Source organism: Megalops cyprinoides, chromosome 1, assembly GCF_013368585.1.
Source record: "Megalops cyprinoides isolate fMegCyp1 chromosome 1, fMegCyp1.pri, whole genome shotgun sequence".
NCBI lineage: Eukaryota > Metazoa > Chordata > Actinopteri > Elopiformes > Megalopidae > Megalops > Megalops cyprinoides.
Window position 1 is genome coordinate 34,165,982 of NC_050583.1, and position 16,100 is coordinate 34,182,081.

Genomic DNA, 16,100 nt, shown 5'->3' on the forward strand with positions numbered 1-16,100 from the left:
TGGAGAATGACAATGGCCTATTTCTTCCTTGTCTGATCCCTGCTGTTTCTAAATTAATATTTTGCAAAGGTTGAACACACATTGGAGGACACTGTGGGATAAGAAGGCGTGCTGATGTATGTGCACTCAATAAGACACCAAATTATTTTGAATGGATTGAATTCAATGAAATAAATTATGAATGTTGAATCATTTGTATGATTTGGGGAGATGTCTAGTGTGAAGATGAGAATTTGTACCAGGAGAACATGGCTTGTGAGGTACCTCAGAAGTCACTGGGAAGTGTAGTACGAGTTTACACTTTGTCCTTGTGATAGGTTCAGTTTGTTCACTAATAACTATATAGCAATGTATCAGTGAAGGAGATGCGAGAAGTCTGTATACATTATTTCACCTTTGTGTTGATGATTGCTTTCTCCTGTGCTTGGTTAGGCTTTTACAGTGTAGCCTTTTCATGGGATCAAACAGTCTTGTTCCACGCTCAGCTGTGTGTCGAGTTTTTTTATGTGTTACAGCAAACTGGGATCATCAGTAGATGACTCTGAAAGGCAAACGTGCTACTGTCTAAATCCACATCTCTTTATTTAGGTTGCAGGTCTATTTGGTCAACACCTGACCTGAACTCTCGTCTTTTTTGTCTCTTCCAGAGTCTGGGGTCTGCAGACAGGAAGGAGGCTCAGCAGAAGAAGTAAGTAGAAAATGTGTTTGTGTGTGTGTTTGTGTATTTTGTGTGTGTTTGATTCAGAGTGTATGATATGAATCCCAAAAATACACAATGATACTCATACACCCATACTCAAAATGTTATATCAGAATAACAAAAAAATTCTTAAATATGGTATTTGAATGAATTATACAGTGCACTGTGGTTGAAGTAGATTGACTCTGGAAACAGGTGTATCCATCTAGCTAATGTGTTTGCCAAATATCTAATCAATTCTCTATTTGTTTTAAGATGTGAGATAACAATACATGCAATGTCAGATTCACTTTAAGATGACAATAATTTTTCTTTTGTAAAATTCAATCTCTCAAAGACTAAAATTGCTTAATTCTCTCCCCTACAATGCAACAGTGCAACACGTATTCCATGTTCTTCTGAAATCACTGAAATCTGAAAGCACTGCGGATCGCATGACAGGCCTCTAGAACCGGGCATCTTCTCTGTGTTTAGCTCTTGCTGTTGCTCTGGTGTCTCTGTACTGCTTTTGTGTTTAAATCACAGCCAAGAACTTTGTGGCCTGACTTAGCAACAGTGATGGATTGCCAACTTGCTTAATTTGGCTCCTGTTTCAAAACATTACCCAATCTAAGAACCACGTGACGGCATCCTAGCGATGGTCAGGCCGTATGTTTTTTTTTTCTGCTACTGGAAAAGAAGGGAGGTTGTCTCTACAGTTAAAAGGGACTGCTTTTATTGGCACTATGTGGCATTATATTTTGTTCAGAAAGAATATGCGCAGGGTTTGCAAAGGTTTTCCATAGTTTTTTTTTTTTTTTCTCTCACAACATTGAGTCCTGTTTTGTGACTTAGGCATATGTGTAATTTTAGAATTACATTGATGTAGTCAATGATGTCATTGATGTTATCAAGTCATGACTTCATAAGCAAACAAGAGAAAAAACAAAACTCCTTTCTCTCTTTTATTATTTACTATTTATATATATATATATATATATATATATATTTTTTTTTATTATTACATTTCTCTTTCTGTGGCACAAGAATTTCCAACCAGGGATCCAGGTATCCTTAGACATTGTATTGAATCAGGTTGGATGAGGTATTTCTTCAGAACATCAAAGAAACATAAATAGCGATGTAAATAAATAGAAATTCGCAAAAAGAAGTAAATAATTTGATTTGATGTAACTTACTTTTGATTAATTAATGCAAATTAACGGTAACTTATAGCAAATTTAGCACATTAATCAGGCAGACGGCACCCTGTGTCTCTGTAGGAGAGTCTGTATTCATTAAAGCATCTAAAATCATCTTGGTGAAGTTACTTGGGTGTGAACGGAATGGAGAATTTGTCAGTGTATGGATGGGGATAGCTAACGAGCATGGTTAGTGTTGCTTAGGAGGAGACTCAGGCCCAGCGTAGCCACTGCTTAGGGAGTCACAGCACACTGTCCAGATCAGTGAGGGGGAAGGTGGGAGTCTAACTGGTGCACTTTAATACTCCCAGTCAAGTGACAGAGCTGTGCTCAGACAGACAGCCTGTCTGAGTGACAGCGCTGTACCAGGAGACAGCTCCCCACGTCTCTGCAGCGGTGACACTCCTGGCACTGTGTGCACGCTGCGGCTGTGGAGCGATATGGTCGCCACGGTAGCGACTGTCCTCCGGGAACCTTGGAGGTAACCAGTCTCGTTAAAAGACCTATTTTCCCTCATTCTCCCACTCCTGAACATTGGGGGATGAGCACATTCCATCATTCGACTTTCCCTGTGTGATTCACCCGGATGACTCATATGTCTAATTGCTAGGGCTGCCCCAGCCAGAAGGGCATTTCTGCAACTTAGACCCTTCATCCCCATACACACGCATTGATACACACACATGCAGGGACAAACACACACAGACACACACACACACACACAGACACACACACACACAGAGCACACACACACACACACACACATACACATTCAGATGCTCACGTTTGAACATACAGTCCACACGTACGCAAACAAGCACATAAAACACACACACACACACACACACACACACACACACACACATCCCTTCATTACTTCTTTACTAACTCTGACCTTCTTTACCCTGGGGACAGCCAGTCAGCCCACAGCTTTGTGATGGCAGTTTTCACACCCGAATCTAACACTTCCCAAATGAGGGAATGGACAGGACTTAATGATCAGGGTTTGGGGGCAGGTGGAGCTTGCCGTGTCAACTTTTGTGAATCACCAGCCCTGTTGCTGTAGACTTTCAGGCTGATGTGGCTCTGAGGTTTGTCAGTGCAGATGAGTCAAAGAGGATGAAAGCTCCAAACCTCTTTGAATCACAGCGCGCTGACACAGAGTAGATACAGTGCTGCCAGCCGGGAGGAATGCCACAGGCGTTAAACGTAGGTTGTGTTTTCTGCCCCTTCAGGGTCTATCCACGCAGCGGAAACCCTGGGGAAGAGCATTCCTTCGGCACTGGTGGATCATGGTGCCGTTGGATGCGGGTGTAAAGCATAGTCTCGCTGCCGTTGCTTGGAGACGGACTGGTCTCTCTCTGCAGTTGAAAGATGCTGTCACGTGCAGTCACAGAATGTGGTTTTTTGGATTGTGAATATTTGCAAAAGCTAATTAGGTTTTGCCTCCTAGCCCTGGTAGAGGAGAGAAAGAATAGGGGATTTTTCTTTCCCCCAGCTCTGTGCTCTGTGCTGAGAAACTGTCTTACTATAAAACTGGCCCTGCTCACCACCAGGGTGTGACTGTTTCATAAATTAGCCAACCACATTTGTCAGGATATTGTGACATTCTGTACCGAGTCCCATCTGATTTTTCACCAGCCTCGACAAACTTAATGGAGTAGGGCCAGCTGGCATTTTTTGGAATGAACTCTCCAGTTGCTGGTAAAGAAGTTTTTTCAGATTTTGCAGATTGTGGTCATTCATTGTGGTATTCATTGACTAGAAAATTAGTAACAAAACCTGATTATTAAGTGAACGGGTAATAAATGTTGATTGATTAATGAAGTGTACATATAAATGAATGATATCATTCTATTTACAATATATCTGTATTTTAAGGACATGTTAACAGTGTGAAAAAAGTGAAGTATGTTACTTAATAAGTATTATTATTTATGGTTTAGGTAATAGGTAATATGTTTTCTACATTTTCTAATTTTCTGCTTGTTCATGTACTACCTTTGTCAGGGAGAATCAGATGTTTATTCATACCACATTTGAACACATAGGTACATTTTTAATTAATAAATAATATATTTTTAAAATATTTTTTAAAATATATATGGTTCATCGACCATAATTGGATGTAATGGTGTAATGTGTACAGTCAATAAATAGTCAATACAGTGTTGTTACTCTTTTGCTGCCTGTTCTCTCTCAGGTTACTAACCTTATCATAAAATAAGTTGTGCTTAATGAATAGGTAACTATATTTTATTAATTTATCTGCTGCTTTTTATTTAAAGTACATTAATTGTTTAGGTTTTTATGTTTATAGTCTGTTATACTGGTAAGTGAAAATCACTGACAAGAGTGCTCTTTATGTTATGTAACTATGTAACTACACTGTGGTAGACTACTTTGTCAATTCAAGAAAGTAATGTTCTGGGCTGTTCTAGAGCTAGATATTTTAAATTAATTGTGTAGTCACAGAAATATGTATTTTAGTTGGATTTAGTGCTGGGTAATCATTGGATTAAGTTATGTGGAAGAGTCTGAAGCTTGAATTAGGGTCAGGGAGAGGTTAAGGGTTTATGAAGATAATCTCTATAACTACATGCCCACAAACTTGTGTTTCACAATAATTGCTTGTAACTAGAGGTAGATATGTTGCACTTGTGCATTAGTAACCAAATACCTACAGTGTTGTTTCACTGAATTGTAATTCAGTTCATATATCATTTTCATATATTTAATATTTTATTTGAGTTTGATGTAACAGTATCAAAACTGGGGTGAAGAGTATAATATGTTCCCAAGTGTATTCTACAATTATTGATAATTTTTTTACTATTATAATCAAACTATGTTTACATTATTCAACAATGCTAAACCAGTTCCTTAGGTGATATCAGCAAGCAACAACAAGTATCAACAAGTTCACAAAAACAAAGTGTATCATCAAGATCAAAGTCACTAGACTACAAATTCAAATTAAATTTAACTAGCTAGTGAGATCCAGATAACTAATATATATCCATATAACTATCATGTTTCCAAAATGCATTGTGTTTCGATAAAACTACAAAACAGTCCATGGTGGGCTTGGACAATAAATGAAATGATATGATAGCTAGTACCATAGCTTGCTTTATTGCTTCAATAAAAATAGATTGTTCCTCAAAAACACAAATAATTCACACACATCATTGTATGAAACTGGTGTTATATCTGATGTTACATTGGCTTGCTGTTAGCTGCAGTATAATCGGTTTTTCTTTTGGTTAGATGTTTTATTTCCAGACATAAATAAACTGAGTCTTGTTACTGTTTTGTGCAACATGGGTGTGATAGGAGAAATAGTGAACACTCCTGCAATCAAATGACAACGAGGGCAAATATTTATTTATTCATGTAGTTGCTGAAGTTATCAATAAGTATAGTGATACCTCAATTGTTAACTGAAAAAATTGTCTTAATGTTTCACTGCATGAATATAAATAGATCTTTTTTTAATAGTGCTGTATCACTGCGGTGAAGTTCCTGTCTTTCTGTGCTGTCAATTTCGAGTTTACATTAGGTTGTATATTTACAACATAATTTAAAAATGTATTTTATTTTATTTTATTATGAATGGATATGGAGTCCCTGGACAATATAACATATATTTGTTTTTATGTTTGTATTTGAGTTGACACAGCTACTTATGGGCACAGATACTTTACTCATGGTCCCCAAAATTAAATGGTACTTTGTTGAATTGTTGTTTGTTCATTGTTGTTTGTTCAAGTCAAAGGGATTCAATTAATATAATACATATATATATAATACAGTTTATTTCAATACAGATGTTTGTAAAGGTCTTCCAATGATGTTATCATGAATTTACTACAGTGCCTGCTATTTTAAAGGTCTTTTGAGCACCATCTGCAGCCATCAGTTGCATGTCAGTGTCTGCCGCCTATAGAAACAAACTCATATTGGAAACGGGGGAGGTGTTGACATTTGTAGACATCAGGCAACCAAAAAATGAGTGAGTTCTCTGAGAATGACCACTATGCGCCGTTGTTGTGTTACTTTTCCTTGTTTGTTTAATCTATAAACAAGAGTACACATTTGTCTCTCTCTGAGGCTTCATGCCTCAGGTTGTATCACAGACTGCGCGTGAGGGAAGAGGCATGCTTTAGTCTGTGACTGTAAAAGGATTTAAGTGCGGATGTCAGAAAGAAAGTTTGGCGAGGCTAATTCATTCGAACAAGCAGGGCGGGTAATTGTTGTCAGATGAGGAGTAACCTGTGGGAAAAGTGGGGTTAAAAGAACTGAGGCCTGATGATAACTCCTCCTTATTGATGTGCAAATCTACCACAGCACTCACTAGCTTTACTGTTCTCGCCAGTGTGTGCATGTATGCCTGTGTGTGTGCACATGAACATGTGTGTGTGTGTACTTGTACTTGTGTGTGTGCCTATTAAGTTGGGTGTAGCATGTTTCTAGGGGCAGTGTCTCAAAACCCTTGGTTTGTACAGGTGATACCCATGCATCATGTTTGACAACCTGCTCAAACACTTCACTGACATGTATCAGTCTTTCCACGGAGTGAAATAAGGAAACAAATCGCTGAGTCAGTCTAACAGATTTCACAGCTATTTGCTAGAGTTCAAGGACTTTTCCCCAACAATTACAGTTGCCTTGGCTACCACAGACTCACTGCCAAAACCATAGCTGTAGTGATGGGCTCCTACTAACTAGCGGATACTGACATCAACATTTGGAATTGCTCCTCATCTCCTTCTCGAGGAGCTCAGTTCTGTTGCTGATTAGAAACCATTCTCTCCAGTGAAAGAAAAAGAGAGAGAGTAAGAGGGAGACGGGAAAAAGGGAGATCTTTGTGCATCTCCGCCTTTGCACAGCTCATACTGGAAGGACCAGGCTGCTTCACGGCAAGAGTGTTCATTTGCGCTGCAGTGGCAAGCTGGGGAGGCTGCATGGCATTACAGCGTTAGCCTGCGCGATGACAAGGGGATGCAGTGACTGAACAGAGTTCTCCCTGCCTCCCCCTAAATGGAAGCCTTTCGACTTGACAGCTGTATTAGTGGAAATTGGCATAGCTGTGGTTTTTTTAGCACTCCGCAGTTTTGTCTTTAGGTGGTCTGCCACTTCATTCCCTGGTTCCCTCTTTAGTTGGAATGTGATAGAATTAAAAAAAGGGGAGCAAAAAAATAATGTTCAGTCTGTGGAGACATCTAATGGGCTCTGAGGGATCCCAGTCTGCTGAGTAGGAAACACAGTCCTCAATTTTCTCTCATTTCTGTATGAAAATCCTGTATAAATATATATTCATGTATTTACAATAGCAGAAAAATAAGCGAGTGGTGCAGTGAGATTGCTGGCTCCCTGACTTTCTCTTGGAGCGCCGAGAGGCTTGTTTTAAAGCAATGGCTGGCGGGGGCTTTGAAGTGGCTTGGCTGGGATGCAGCTCTGATGGTTCAGAACTTCCCCAGCACGAGCATGAATGCCAAAGCGTTTCGGCGGCAGAAACTGAGATTGTTTTGGAAAGGCGCTCTGGCCAATTTTGTATGTGCGGGTGCGTGTGTGTGTGTGCGTGTGTGTGTGTGTGTGTGTGTGTGTGTGTGTGTGTGTGTGTGTGCACATGTGCGTGTGCGTGTGCGTGTGCGTGTGTGCGTGTGCGTGTGTGTGTGTGTGCGTGTGTGTGTATACATGTGTGTGTGTATCTTTTTTTCATTTTGATTTTTTATATCAAGGATTCTGTGAAGAATGGCCTTTTCCATCCCGCCTTTCTGTGAAACACGAGGGGGAAAAAAAAATTCTGCAGAACTAATAGATTGCTGGGAGGCTTAGTTAGTAACATGTTGGTTGGCAGCTACTTCCAACGCACAGGGGTAATGAGCAAATTACTCAGCTCCAAAAATTAAAAAAGGACAATCAGAGGAAAGAAGAAAAACCAAAGAGGTGGGCAAATAGCTGTTGTTTTCAGCAGTTTCCCCCGGCTCACAAACAGCCGTGTCAGCCCCTTTTCACTTGGAAGACGTAGCAGCAGCCTCTCATGATGAAACAGGGAGACTGAAGGGCTGTTATCATCTGTTGGAAAGGAGACAAGGGCTTGAGAAGAAGGGGAGGAGGAGGAGCGTTGGTCGGTACCAGCTTTTCTGTACTTGGGTCCCTCCTGCCCGCACACTGCGATGTGTACAGGAAAGTGGGCCTTTAGCCCCGGCTACATGGCACTGGAGAGTGTGTGGCAGTAGATTAAAGCGGTTTGTCAGGAGGAATTTCCTCCAGCCCGTGTGAGCCAGTGGCGGCTGCCTGATGGCTGTGTGCTCATTACGTCATGCGCAGAGTCCGGTGAGCGGCCGTGCTGTTCTGCTGCTGGAGTCTCCCCTGGCCCTGGCCCAGTGGCTGGGACTCCTGCATCTTGGCTTCACAGTGAGAGCGAAAGGGGCAGGAGGGGGAAGCTGGCGGGCCTCTCCTGCTTCAGGGCAGAGACAGGTGGCGCGTGGGCCTGGACCCCACGCCTGTCCGGCGCACGGCCATCGGTCCTCTGTCTCCGCGTTTTCTCACACACCTAAAAGATTAGGTCACTCACATGTGTGAAATCGGGATTTTGAGTGTCGCTTCAAAAGGGGAGCCGCCACCCACTCGACCTCCCATTTGCTACACATTTACTTTCATCTTAGTCTTTTGTGTCTGTATCTTTTCATGATGTAATCCATAGCTCTGGTGTGGCGTCACCATCAGTGAGGGAAACTTAAATGCCAGCAACACAATGGAATCTCTCACCCCGCTCTTGAATGACCTGGTGCTGTATTATGTGAGAGTGACTTTTGCACCATATTTCGTCACACCCAAACATCTATTAGCCCCGCACAGTATAGTATTGTGCTGTTCCAAACGATATCTCTGAAGTTCAAGCGGTCTTCAAAAGCACGAATCATCTACGCCAAGTCTCGGCACATTGAACCGTGAACTTTCTGTACCATTGAGAATAAAGTCTTTTTCCCTCCAAACGGATCAGCAGGATTGATTTCTGGAATAGGTTGGGTCAACTTGAAAGATTCAGGAGAAACTTCTACCCTTAGAGGGGGAATTTTTTCAAAGAGCAAGAGACCAAACCACTTCACAATTGATTGGATAACGACATCAGTCTCTGTAGTTGCCACCTCTATAAAGGGTTTACAATCAAGCCATTAAGAGTCAGTGAAGTTCAAAAGTGGCTCTAGTCATTGAAAGGTAATTACTCCAATGGTGCCAAACCCTGAATGACTAACCATACTGGTATTTTCATGTAAACCACATAATGTTAATAAAGTGTGAATAAAGATGAGATTCTTGAATGACTGCTCAGTATATGCCTAATAGTATGTTTGGATTCTTATAATTTTTTGGTGAGAATAAGAAACGCAGGGGAACAATGAACTCCATTGACAGTCTTTGTTGTTTTGCAACAAACTCATAATTCTCCCTAAGGGAATGTTTACAGTGACCTTTCTCTCACAAATGAAAGACATCAGTTTGTAACCATTAATATAATTAGTTTCTTGCCAGTGAAGATGAGACATTAGTGTTGAAGCAGACAGTTTGTGCTTCATAAAGAGCATTCCTTTTTCTGTAAAACCCAGCCAGCTGCTGTTGCTGTAGCAAAGTTTAGAAATGCTAGTTTCATATGGCAATATAATGTTAAATGTAATGTGTAAGATTAAATATATGTGTTAGATATACATACGTATGATATATGTTAATATTTTACTATGCTGTCTGTTCTTAATGAATCAGGCTTTTTAATGTCTCCCTAGTCCCGTCAACAATGATAGGACTCCTTCTGCACTACCTTCTTCTTCTCCTCCATCTTCAAACTTCTGCACTGAAATTCTAGGCTATCTTATATTATTACTTATGATTTGGTGCAAAATGTGCTTGTCATTGAGAGTTTGTCACACATGCTGAGAGAAGATGAACAGGCTGTTTTTTTTTTATTTGAGCGTGGTAGTTGTCTTGTTATCATGTCTTCCACATGCTTCAGCGCTGCACTGTTTCATTGCTATTTCTAACTATTTTGCAAATTAACAGAACAATGGAATTGAAGAAATAAGCTTGAATAGGGTGGGAATTGGTGAATTCACTGAACTGAAAGCACTTTAACCTTCTTAAAACATTTTATGTCATTAGATTCCTTTGTTAAATAACTCCATACAAAAGCAACAATCATCCCTGAGCTGCTAGCGTAGGTGAGATGTAGGTGGTTGCTCCCTAAAAGTTTGTGAATTATTAGTATCCATTAATAACTATTGATTGCTCTGTTCATCATCTAGGGCATGCGGTTTAAATCCTTTAGGGAACCACGTGCATTTAGTAATGTGTTTTTAGATGTGTATATGCACATTTATTATAGATAGGTGCTTATTGTATAAATGGATATTTTGCAGGCGTGTGTGTGTGTGTGTGTGTGTGTGTGTGTACGCACGCACACAAGTTTGCTGGGATCCCACACTGCACCCCACACACTTTCCTGGGTCTCCTCCAGCATTTCTCCAAGGTTGCCTTCCAGCACAAATTATCCCTGTGTCTGCAGACACAGCCCTGATTGGAATGTTGACGCCGCTCTCAATTGTGGGCTTGGGAGAGCGTGTGTCCTGTCTGTGCTGCAGTGCCGCAGCCTCACACTGCCTGTAAACAAAATACCAGAGGGCTCCGCTAGGGAGCCGGCTCACTCACAGCCACTGTTGCAGCGTATGGTTTCATTAATGGGGTTTATAATGCACAGATTGTGTTATTCTTTAAACATCACACCTCTTTCATTTGTGTTCTTAACTTCTCACCACCACTCTGCACCTCAGCACCTGGAAAGGCCGTTGTCATACATCTTTCGCCTAGAACTGTACTGTTACCATGGTGAAATCACACTCCTTAGAAGTCGAGACACAAAGATCGCAGAACAAGAAACTGGTCTGCTAGTTGTGGGAGTAAGAGGTGGGGCTGAAGTTTGGCCATTGCCTTGGTGTTGCGATTTCCTAGATATCTGCTAGAAAATGAGTAGAGCAGGGGTGATGTCATACCAATCCCCGTAGACCATAACCTACTGAAAGTTTCCAGAAAATCAATGGTATGATACGTCCTTTTAATTTGGGCCGTGACTGTGGGATTTCGGCACTTGCCTCAGATGGGAGTCGTTAGCCTCAGGAGCTGAGGAGCGTGATGAAGCAGATTCTGCAGCCAGAGGTAATGGTGGAAGTGGAGGAGTGTTCCTTCTGATGCGTTCCTTGCCTCTGTCATTCCAGTGGGAATCAGTGGGCTTCTGGCTGACATCCTCCTGTGTGTCCTTATCCATGCTGTAGGAGTACAATGCACTCCTGCCCATTCTTCTGGTGAGAGGCTTCAGAGGGCTTTTAATGGCTTTTTTTTTTAGTTAATCAGGTCAGTAATTTTCATCCCCATGACCTGAACCCCCCCAGCCTCCTTCCAAACCCTTAATAAATGGAATATTTTATTTACCTCTTTTTTATTATTATTTTGTGTTGTGTTTTCAACTCTGTCACACCGGGAGCCGTGACTGCAGTGTAGAAATGCAGCGAGCGTAGCGAATGACAACACGAAATGCCCTGGACAGGCTCCCGATGTCGTTACCTTTATCTCTCCTCCCTCTGTGCGCCAGCGCAGCCCCCTTTTATTATGGCCGGGTTAATAGCCTGTTGCCTTTACTGCATAATGCAATCGCTATTAAATCGCTCCGTTACAATTTCGGCAAATCGCACTCAGATCATTATCTCATCTGCGCTCCTAAACCGAGGGAAGGGGGGGAGGCAGCCCTTTGCTCTTTTTGTGCACTGTTCAGGTTGCGGGTGGATGCCCCCCCCCCCTTGGAGCAGCCTTTAAAATCTGTTTCTTCTTTAATTTGATTCCAGATCCATCGTTTGTCACAGCCGATGAGTCACACGTTGAGGCACAAGTCTAAAAGAAATGAAAAGTGCGAGAAAGAGAGAAAACAGTGGGAAGCCAGAAGTAATGCGAAAACAGCTCCCCTGTCTCACTTCCACAGACCCTATTAGTCCCTCAAGGTGGGATCAGAGGTTATTTCAATGTTAGATCTGCGGTGAACTGTGGGTGACTCAGAGATACACCTCTGTTTCAACGTGACAGCAAGGCGGTTTTTTAAACGCTCCTTCGGCCACGTTGGGCCATTTACATTTCAGCGGAGATGTTTTATGATGAAAATAATTCTCCTGAATGCTTAAAAGGGATGATAACTCAACTCGTTAGCTCGCTGTTGTAATCGTAGCCACATGTGTTACTGCTTTATATTTCTATTCTGCTCTTCAGATAACATTATTAATACGTCAAATGGGAGGTGTCCGAGTATGATGTCATTCTTTCATCAAAAAGCACTTTGGCAGGCCTTTAATCCACAAACACGAGTTCAGTTTTAAAGCGTGCAGTATTTGAAACTATACTCTGATGGAATGTACTGGTTCTTTGCTCATATATGTATTTTAATATATTTTACAAGGGTATCTTAACCAGTCCAAATTGTTATAAATGTGGAGTCTGTTTCATCTGTAATATTACCAAACGTACATAGAGCAATTAGGTTAAAAGTCAATGCAGATGGAAAATGGAAGGCAAATAACCCTTTCCTTGGGAAGATTAAATTAGAAATATTCATAGCTTGGACTCATTTTACTTATTTTACGATGATGGAATTGAAAGCCTTTTTGTTCAGCCAGCTAAATGCTTTGGGTCTTGTTCCTGGATCTGAATCGCTGTAGGTATTCTTTTGTATTGGTGCTTTGTTGGCTAGTGTGAGAGATGGCAATCGTTGAGATTGAATGAAACTTTCAGCAGTCCACTGTTTCAGGCTCATTGAAGCGAGACGGGTTGCTCCTTTGTAGCGTCTAGCTAACCCATGTCATGCCCTGAGCAGCTCTGACCAGCTCTGAGCAGCGGAACCCAATCTGTGAGGCAAGAGGGGAGAGGGGCCCTCACTTTTTGCCATCCCCGCAGCTTCACCGAGAGGGTCTCGTCACTGAAGACCCGCAATCCCCAGTCTTTCAGGGACTTCTGGGACTTTCAGTCCTTGCAACTCAGAGTTTAAATAAAAGTTAAATTCAGAGGGTTGTCCAACTGGAAATACCGGTCTTGTTTTTCCAAGTTTACGACTTTAAACAAAGTCAAATCACTGCAATAAAAGTATATCAAACGTGACAAGGGAATTTTTCCAGACAGGACACTGGGATGAACAGCACCATACAGCAAGCTTTGCTTTGGAAATGTAAATGCAAAAAAAAAAGAAAGAGGCGCATTACCCTGGGAATGTTGTGGATGGTGGATGATAATGGCAGTGGCTGGTTTTTTGAGGTCATGATGGCAGTATTTCCTTGTAGAGCCTGCCTTGTCTGTGCCACTGAAATGCCTCTTAGATCTTAACAAAGCTTCTGTTGTTCTCATGGAGAATCGAAAAAAAAAGGAATTTGTCTTGTTGCTGGGTAATCTGTAATTGGAGTCATGTTGGAAGCAGGTGTGTGTGCACACCTTTCTGCGTGCATGCATGCGTGTGCACTTATGTCTGTGCGCATGTGCAAGCTGTGGGAGTCAGTTAGAGTCAAATAGAAGGAAAATGTTTGTCCAGTGCCTGAGCAGTATCTTCAGTTAATCCACCTGAAATAGAAGGTGGACCTAACCAAATATAGTTAAATGGAATAAAATCCAGAACAGGTTGGATGTCTCTGGTGACATTATGCCCAGGAAACAGTGGGCCTTGTCCTGTGGCCCAGTGGGGAGTACTGCCACCAGCAGCTACAGTTACGACAGGAGGAGATCCCAACGGCTGGGTCATCCCTTATGCTTTCCCACGTAGAAAAGCAGGATCTGCAAGGGGGGCCAGCAAACAGGCTTACATCATGGGCCTCCCATCATGACTGATGTCATCTGGAACAGCTGCAGGGGAGCGGGAGCCCAGTAACCAGATAGTGTCCCTGGCACAGTGCCTGCATTACCAAACCAGAGGGATGTCATCGTGCCCCCCTCGCCCCTCTCCATCCCACATTACCACCCCTGCTCTGTGGGTCAGCTTCTGACTTGCCCCCCCTCTCTTGTCAGCCACTCACCCCAGAGCCTTAGCCAGCCAGCCTTTCCACTAAGGCATTTATTTCTGATCTGAAACTGTCTTCTGCTTGTTTGTTGTTGAGGCATGCCATAAACAGTGTCTAAATACAGCATGAAAAGTTTGATAGACGTGAACTTCCTTTGACTGTCTGCAAAATGGGGGAAACATCACTTTGCAGTGTGCATTCCTGTTCCTCAGAGGACCCCGGCCGTTGTGTGATGCTTTTGTGGCTCTGCCTGAAAAACATCTCCCGGGTGCAATTAGAACCCTTATCCTTGGAGAAAAAACAGATGTCTGCATACACACCCTCGTCGCCATCTTAACCCAGACTTAGACCCACAGGTCAGCCTAATGGCCTAAGGATGAGTCTGTCTTCATAGGTTTTAAAGGTCACTGCCAGCCTTCGTAATCTCTGAGAAGCTAAGCTCTTTTGTTTCTTGTTTTATTTTTCATCTCTATCAGTACACGAACGCCTCAGTGTGGTTTTATTGTTGGGGGGCTCAGAACTGGCAAGTGTGCACAGCGGCACTAATCAGATTTAACACTTTACAAGAGAACCACAGCCAGGCTTAATCTCCCATCAATTAGACGGCCATCTGAGATTCATTTGACACTTTTTCAGATGATTCATGTTGGAAAATATGCTTTTTGTTTCTTAAATCAAACAGCGATCTGGAGTCAGTTATGGAGGGTATTATTAGGAAACTGGCAGGGAAGAGGCGGGGGAGGCAGGGTGGGTGGAGTTCCTCTCAGCAGATGAACCAAGCGTGGCGGCAGAATTGACATGACGCAATGCAGCTATCGACCCTGGGAGCTGCATTCTGCAGCGACTCGAAGACCAGTGGCCCATTTGGGAGAAGGGCAGAGCTCCAAAGTACATGGACCCCAGGTTCACCCCTCTGGTGTAGGGCTGAGGTGGCACCTGGGAGTGGATATTGGGAGCCATGCTGGCACGCTCTGGGAAGACATCATCTCCCGGGCCGAGCCCTGGACCACCCCTGTCACTGGGACCTGGGACAGGGCCAAGCCCGACTGCCAGGCGGTTTGGTGCAGCAGTGATGTGGTTCGGTGCCTGCTGGGGGCTAAGCTCTCTTAATCCAGAGCTCACCCCAGATTGCCAGGGCTGGAGCTCTCTGAATCAAACCCTAGCGAAACGGTGGTCAGCCCTCATACCACACGAACCGTGCTGGGGTTTTTCCATTTCATTTTCCCTCTAAATCTCTCATTACTGGATGCCGTTGAAACGGCTCGTCCCCTTGCACCAATACAAGCCGCACAAAGCAAAATAAACTTTTGGCAGTAGTTCCAAGGACAACGATTTGTCCTAGTCCTCGACAAGTTAGACTAAATGAATGTTGTGTTGCCGTAGACATTCTCAAACTAGCTTTTGCAAGCCATTTTCTGTGAGCTCATGTTTGGCTCATGATGCTACAACCCAGTCAAGTGAAACGACAGAAGAGATGATTATATTTCACATGTATTTGTGTGCCATATCCTACCTATTTCATAATGCAGTGCAAGACTGGATTGATCTTGGTGGGTGGGTATTTGGCAGCTCCCACAGGTACAAGTGAACTGACACATCTATGTCCGACTTTTATTCCCCAGAGACAAGCCATCTTTTATTCAATGCCTCCTGCCATGCTGGGCTCTTTCATCCTAATGATATTCCTGTTTTTTGACACTTCTGATATCTCAGCAGCAGATGATATGAAGATGTACCTGTCTACTGTAATCTCTTGAGTGACACACACATAATACTGGATGAATACCAAAGAGGGCTTTCAAATTTGCTATCCAAGCACAATGCGGCAAGTGTTTGGAGGTCATTCTTAACAAATATTAGCATAGCATTACTATGAACTTCTTAAAAATATAACAACATGAACAACATGATTATCCTCTCCAAGTCCATTCTGAGTCCAGTCGTATGGTCTCTGCATCTCTGTGTAGCAGTGGTTCTTCCGAATGAGCGCCAGTTACTCTTTATTTTGGAGCGTGCTCCAGGTAGGATCATACTAACTCATGATGCAATCTTAAAAGCTCAGGTGTTTACCGTGAGAGAAACCAGACTGCGGCTCACCTTGACAGATCCCGTCCCGAGGCTCTGTGCTCACGCTCTAGG

At 42.6% G+C, this 16,100-nt stretch overlaps 1 protein-coding gene across 1 annotated transcript in view; it reads left to right on the top strand.

Annotated features, from left to right (window-relative positions):
- The first annotated feature begins 670 nt into the window (after positions 1–670).
- Positions 671–16,100, top strand: part of LOC118789109 (ankyrin repeat and fibronectin type-III domain-containing protein 1-like) — a 48,559-nt gene continuing 33,129 nt past the window's right edge. The window contains exon 1 of the mRNA XM_036545430.1: positions 671–688. The gene's annotated coding sequence lies outside the window, so the exon portion shown is untranslated. The remainder of the gene's footprint in view (positions 689–16,100) is intronic.